The sequence below is a fragment of the Pundamilia nyererei genome, unplaced genomic scaffold (assembly GCF_000239375.1).
Source record: "Pundamilia nyererei isolate P.nyererei 1_Seehausen unplaced genomic scaffold, PunNye1.0 scaffold00364, whole genome shotgun sequence".
In the NCBI taxonomy this organism is placed as follows: Eukaryota; Metazoa; Chordata; class Actinopteri; order Cichliformes; family Cichlidae; genus Pundamilia; species Pundamilia nyererei.
In genome coordinates this window covers 216,050-223,005 of record NW_005187765.1, presented here as the reverse complement: position 1 = coordinate 223,005, position 6,956 = coordinate 216,050, and the positions used below count along the sequence as shown (strand labels likewise).

The 6,956-nt window shown below is 45.8% G+C and overlaps 1 protein-coding gene across 3 annotated transcripts in view; it reads right to left on the bottom strand.

The window, feature by feature from the left end:
• The window catches only part of LOC102212507 (ras-responsive element-binding protein 1), a 52,456-nt gene that overhangs the window by 39,753 nt on the left and 5,747 nt on the right, over positions 1–6,956 (bottom strand). The gene's annotated exons all lie outside the window — the stretch shown is intronic.

Below are 6,956 nucleotides of genomic sequence, written 5' to 3'. Positions count from 1 at the left end.
CACACACACACACACACACACACACACACACTCTTTCCTGAAGTGACCGGGGTAGTGATTGCGGTTAAAACTCAATCTACCTTTGTTGATTTAACCGCCACGGTTATTTGCATGCTCGCGCTCTTCCTCCTCCCCCTCCTCCCCCTCCTCCCCAATCCTCAGCAGCAGCCAGCTGACAAAACTGTTTAGTCAGCAAGAAAAGGTGAGCGGGGGGGCGAGCGAGCAGCAGTCAGAGCACAGAGAGAGAGGGGGAAGACTCTGCAGGCTGCATCAGTTAACTCTTTCCTCCATGAGACGGCGAGCTCAGAGATCATCGCCGCTCGCACCAACAACAAGGTCAAACATTAAACTCGCTGCTCTGACTTTAACTTTCACAGCATCAACTCTGCCTCCACTGCCAGACTCTACTCAGAAAATGCTCATTTTTAGATACGTGGGACACTTCGAGAGCTTTAAAGCTGCAAATCGTCGCCACCACGACAGCCTCACAGCAACAAATAACAGCTTTGCTGAATGTTTACCACTGTAAGGACTTACAGCCACACAAAGTTAGAAAAACAAGGCTCACGTTTGACAGTATTAAGACACAAAGTTACCTCTCGCTAACACAAAAGTCTCCTACGAAAACGCTCGTTTTTTAACAGTTTAACGGTTTCCTGTCTTTAACTTTTACACCAACAGATGCTGAGATTCAAGCCGAGAAGTTTCCAGCACAAAACTCAGTTTAGAAAATGCTCGTTTTTAGGACTGCAGGTCACCTTTATCTTCACAACTTTACACCAACGAAGAAGTCACACGATTAAAGGAACCTTTTCTTCCTTCAATATAAACTTTATTCATGAAACTCTTGTTTTCGGGACTGAAACACGTCATCTTCAGCAACGAGACATTTTTACACCCAAAGAAATGTCGAACAATTTCCTCAAACTCTGACAGCAACAACAGACGCTTGCTTTCCACTACATCACATGACTTCCTCTATAGAAAATGACTTTGATTTTCAGCCTTTACATTCACCAGTTTCAGTTTCATGGTATTTGTGAAGGCTTTCCCTTTTTACTGTTCCCGTCTGTTACCTGACGCTTAAATATAAGAGGTAAAACAGGACGGCACCAACACGCAGCCTGGCCTCTGATACAAGACCGTCCGCTTTAAAGATGTCCAATGACTTTCTCTGAGTTTTATTTTGAAGAGGAGCGAGTCCTTCCTGTTTTCTCAGATTGTTTTATCGAGCTCATGTTTGTGAAGAAAAATGTGTTTGGATGCTCTGCTGAACGCGCTGCAGGGTGGAGCTGCCTCACAGTGAAGAGGAGCTGATGGATGGATAGATGGCTGGAGGAGGGGTGGAGGACAGACCTGTTGTATGGGATGCCAGCAGTTCTGAGTGTGTGTGTGTGTGTGTGTGTGTGTGTGGGTGTGGTGAGAGCGTCTTGCTGATAAGCAGCTTGTGAAGCTAACTACCACTGCAGCGCGTGTGTGATGGCTGATACACACACACACACACACACACACACACACACACACACACACACACCTTCACCCTGTTCGCAGCAAATAAAGCCGTATTTACTGCGAGTACAAAGTCCGAGCGCCTCGACTGTGAAAGAATGTCACGGCGGATGGAGGGAGGAGGGCGAGGAGGACGTTTAGAGGAGGGTGGGGGCCGAGCAGATGAAAGGCGCGAGGTGGAGGAGGAGGAGGAGGAGGAGGATGCTTGGAGCAGCTTATCTGCACTTTTATGATTTTATGCCTCAAAGACTGACGGGCCGCTCGCGGTTTGAAGCACCAAAGTTTCTGCGCGCACACGTGAAGCACACAGAGACGGGCGAGCGCTGTCTGAGGACACGCCGTCCTCACGTCCATGAACGTAAACGTCCATGAAGCTGCTTAGTAAGGAAGAAAAGTGCCAATTATAACTGAAGAAGCGCAATAATTACAACATCCACGAGTCTAGCAGGAGCTGCTAACGGCTAATTCAGCTGTCTTTAATAGGGAACAGTTAGCTAAACAGCCTTTAAACTGGGTTATACATCAGAGTTTAACAAGCAGTTAGAACCATAAAATATCGATATTTAATTAAAAACTACAAAAAGCCCCAAATGTTCATATTTACAGAGCCAAACATGCAAAACTAGCCTGATACAAATAACAGTTTAAGGATGTCTTCAAACAGGAGCTGCTGAAGTGTAATCTGGATACTTTTAATGGCAAAAAACTGCCTGAATTAGCAGAACTACAGAGTGAATGCTCAGGACATTGACATGCCTCACACCACGCCAGGCTAACTGGGTTTTTAGCTGTTAGACGCTCGTGGCAAAAGCATTTTTACAATCTCTACACATCTGTGACTTTTACACTAATTACCAGCTCAGATCAGGAGAGCATCTGATAGTTATTGTCAATGATTAACTTGGTTCATAGAAAAAACAATCCTAATTCCCTTTAATACCAAAAACACCAGCAGAGAAGCTAACCTGCAACCTAAAAACAACGTTTTCTGAATGCAGTTTTGCATTAGAGCAAGATGACGCCAGTTAAAAGTTTTTAGATGCTAACCCACAGCAAACATCCCTCGAAGAGGAAGAGGAGAAAGACGAGAAGAGAAGGGGTTAACAGGAAGTGGAGCAGCCTCTCATCAGGAGAGCAGAGGAGGAGAGGGAGGAAGTGGAGAAACAATAGCTCCCCTCTTTCTGTGTGTGCGAGTCGATGAAGCCTTTATTATCAGAGAGGCAGCGTTACGTAACGTCAGAGATGTTGTTCATCTTCTGCTGAGCTTCCAGGAAACTTTCACCAAAAACACACAGATGATAGTCGAGGAGGGAAAAGTCCTTCAGCACGAGCAGAGAGGATGCTGCTGCAGGGAAAACTGCTTCATGCTGCACAGTCCGACTCCTTTATGACAACTATTCACACATCTGCTCGCAGAAAGGTCGGCTTAAAGAAAACGGCTTCACCGGGAGAGTTAAAAACCTGCACAGGTGACTAAAGACAACAGTTTGAGGGGGGTTAGGAACACCAAACAAGCAGAGTTACGCAAACGCACCTCTGCAACAGCTCATCAGGTCAAGGTCGAGTAAGAGAGAAACGCAGCGGCTGAAACAAACACCGGTTTCTGCTGATTCAACGTTTATATCCTCAGGCCTGCTCCTCTGCTGACGCCCGGCAGAAAGCCAGGCTCTCCTAAAAACGTGGAACTAAAGTTTACTACAACAAACTAACACGTTTCCACGTTTTCACTAGATGTGAAGTCTTAGATCAGGAGAGAAAGTCCAACACGACAATGATGCTTTCTGCTCCTTTGTTGGGTCCTGTTAAAACTTTCAAACATTCACAGATTTCTTTTACTACCTTTAACCTCTTTGTGTAGGAAATTAATCAATACTTGAAACTTTCCCTCTGACTTTTCACTCATTAAACAACACTGAGTAAACTCTCAGAGCAGGAACGTTGTGTACGCTGAAAACTTGATCACAAATGATGATTTACTGTAAATGTCTCTAAATGAGCCAAACAGACTTTACTTAAACACCGATGTGAACAACAATCAGTCTTGTGAAGCATCTGACAGCAGAGCAGCTAAACACAGACCACTGTAATATTGACTCAGGCTAACTTTAGTGCGTTCACCGCTATATAAAGATGGTGGTCTGTGTGAGTGGGCCATGGTGAGCGGAGACACACCTTCAGAGGCTGTTTGAGGGTTCAGACGAGATGCCCTGACTTTATCTTACAATCAGATTCATGTTTAAAAACACATTAAAATAGGGGTCCTGGATTACAAAGGCATTAACTGCACGTCCCCACAAAGACAGGTGTACAAATATGTGTGTGTGTAGGGTAGCTGCAGCTCACCTAAATTTAAACCCAGTTTAGTGTGTCATTTGATGGCCTCCTCCCATCAGTGTGTGTGTGTGTGTGTGTGTGTGTGTGTGTGTGTGTGTGTGTGTGTGTGTGTGTGTGTGTGTGTGTGTGTGTGTGTGTCCTACTTTAGTGCTATTCATCCCACATCTCGAATGACACCCATCCTCTCCTCGTCTCAGTGTTCAGGCCTCACAGAGCAGCTCATCAGTTTGTCGTCCAATGACGGCGCTTCTTCATCAGCTATGATGATCTTTTACATGAAGTCTTGTTTTAGAGGCAGAAGGTTCCCTGCTGTGTAGTTTCCTTTGTCTCGGTAAAATGTGGCGAACTCCAAAGGAAGGACGTTCAACACACTTCCAACCGATATCAAACTGATCACAGACATTAGATCCTTTACACTGAAGGTTAAAGGGAAACCAAAGTTGTGGTCATTTTATCTGATGATTTTAATTTTGTCTATCAATTGTAATTGTTTTTGATGTAATTTGGTTTCATGAAAACGTTTTATTGTAATATGGATTTATTTAGATTGTGAGCCCAACAAGGGACAATTGTTGAAAATTAGCAGCAGCTCTAAACCTGTGCGGCACATCAGTCTCATGTCTTGCACTTGAACTATGTTTAGCTGCACTGTCCCTTTTAAATAAATAGATTCAAATAGATTCAAACTCAAGTCAGCGTTCTTTATGGTTTCTTCATGACATTCTGCATTATTGTGGAAAAACCAAACTGAGATGCAGGCGTATGAATGACTCCTCCTCTGGCAGGTTCACCTTAAACACGGCTGTATGAAAGCAGCAGGTAAGCAGGTGTAACACATAAATGACACGAGGTGGATTTATTATTTATATGTGTCATAGTTAAGTGCAGGTAAAAAGTGGCCCAGGTGAACCACGACCTGACCTGGGTGGAAAGCAGACAGTGGAGCCTTCAGACCCGAGCATGTGTCAGAGGCATGAAGCTCCCCGCCGACGGCTCAGGTCAAGCTAATGAAAGAGCTTTGCCTTTAAAGCAGCCAGCTTCAACAAAAGGCTGGCATATTGAACTGGTCCTGCGCCGCATTCCCAGGAATCAAACCTCCAAAAACCAACGAGCGCAGGCCCGCTGGGCGGGGGAGGGGTGTCAATTTAATCTGCTGGTATTAATGCATCAAAGATCTCCATCACCTCCTTACGGAGTCTGGGTGACCCACAGAGATCTACGTCACATTTTATGACGACAGCAAAACCAAACCACTCCAGACAACTAGAACTGCAACGTATATAAACACAAACACAGGAAGTGAGACGCCAGAGGAATAAAGCTGATGCAAAATCACCAATGAGACGGGAACGCCAAAGTACCGCCACGTTACAGGGACACCCAGATCTGACTTTTTGCATCATGTCCTGCGTCGGCTGTGTTCTCGTGAAGGGTTTGGTTTGTGTTCTCGGGCGCTCAGACGGGTGTGTTTGTATTCACGTGAACATCATTAAAGTTTCTTCTGTGTAAATGTCACCATCAGCTGCCCACAGACCCTCGGGTGGACTCGGGCTGTTGGACTGCAGCTGCTGATGTCATTGTTCTCGTGTGGATTAAGAAAGGAAATCAAATAAAACGTGAGGCGGCTTCTCTCTGTGCTGTGAACAACAAACTGCTGAAAAGCAGGTTTTTGTTCCTTTTTCATTCGAAAGCAGAAAAGAAGAGAAGACATGAACACTTTTAAACAGCCTCGCCTCTTCCTCCACGTGTAGTCTTCACCGTCTGCTGCGGCTCGGTTTTATCAGCCAAGCTTACAACTTTGAACTCATAAAGACAGGAAGTGTGAACCTATCAAAATAAAAAGATTTTAACAGTGAAGCCGGTCACTTTACAGGGCGTTTCAGGTTTGGGTGAAGGAGCAGGGGGAGGTGAGCCATTTGGTCCACCCAGAGGTGTAAGAGTCTGCCTCCCCCACCCTTCCCTCCCCTCCACACCTCTCTGTCTGCATACAAACAGTCACAAACCTCCCCCACTCTGATGTCACCCCGATGAAGACTCAGAGAGAGCCCACAGGAAGCTCAGAGTCGTCGCTGCGACTGACCACACTTCCTGTTTAATGTGGACAAACTGAGCATCTTTGGAGGTGGGATCTAAAACTTTAGCACGATCAGCTTCACGCACAGAAACGAGTCCTTTCACTGTCATCTGCTGACAGACTTTCCACCAACTCCATGCAGAAACGTCCTGCTGCTGCAGGTTGTCACAGGCTCAACAAAGCGAAGCACCGACAGCTGAGTGTTTTCTGAGTCACATAAACTGGACTTCGTCTGGTCCTCAGAAGTTTTACTGGATGAATCTCTGACTAAACTGATTCAACGTCTTCATCAGTTTCAAATAACCAAGAAAAAGTCTGCAGATGCAGTTTTCCTGAGTATTCTCGGGACAAGTGATCGATCAGGTCATCAGCAGCTGATTGATAACTGAAGGCGTTTAAAGCTGCAGTTTCGAGGTGATGAAACCTTGAAGATATCCTCTACTTTTCCTGCACAGGGACTAACTGCGTCAGTCAGCTGATCAACCAACCAATCGATCGGAGCGGCTCGCTGACGAATCAAAGGGAACAAAGGAAACGAGCCGAGAAGCAAACGTTACCGGCTGATTGGTTCAAACGGCGATGATGCGACTAACTGATGACTCGCTGTTAAACTAATCAAAGAGACCGTAAAGGTGTAGAACAGGAGCAGATAGCAGGTCCAGTTTCAGAGTGAACTTTGACCCCAAACTCACTGCTCCTCCTCCTCCTCCTCCTGCTGCTGCTGCGGGTCAGGAAACATAATCTTATCTAAAAAAGGCGAGTCCATAAATAGAGGCGGAGACACCGAGGAGAGGGAAAGAAAAGAGGTGTAGTAACATCCTCCCCCTCCTCCCCCCGCTGCGTGTGGAGGTGCTGCATTCACTCATCTAGCAGCTGCGCTCTGATTGGCTGAGACGCAGCATCAACAAGTTGGAAACATTGTGACAAATCCACGCAATTATCACGGGACAGAAACACAGGAAATCAATAGACTGTGTGTGTGTGTGTGTGTGTGTGTGTGTGTGTGTGTGTGTGTGTGTGTGTGTGTGTGTGTGTGTGT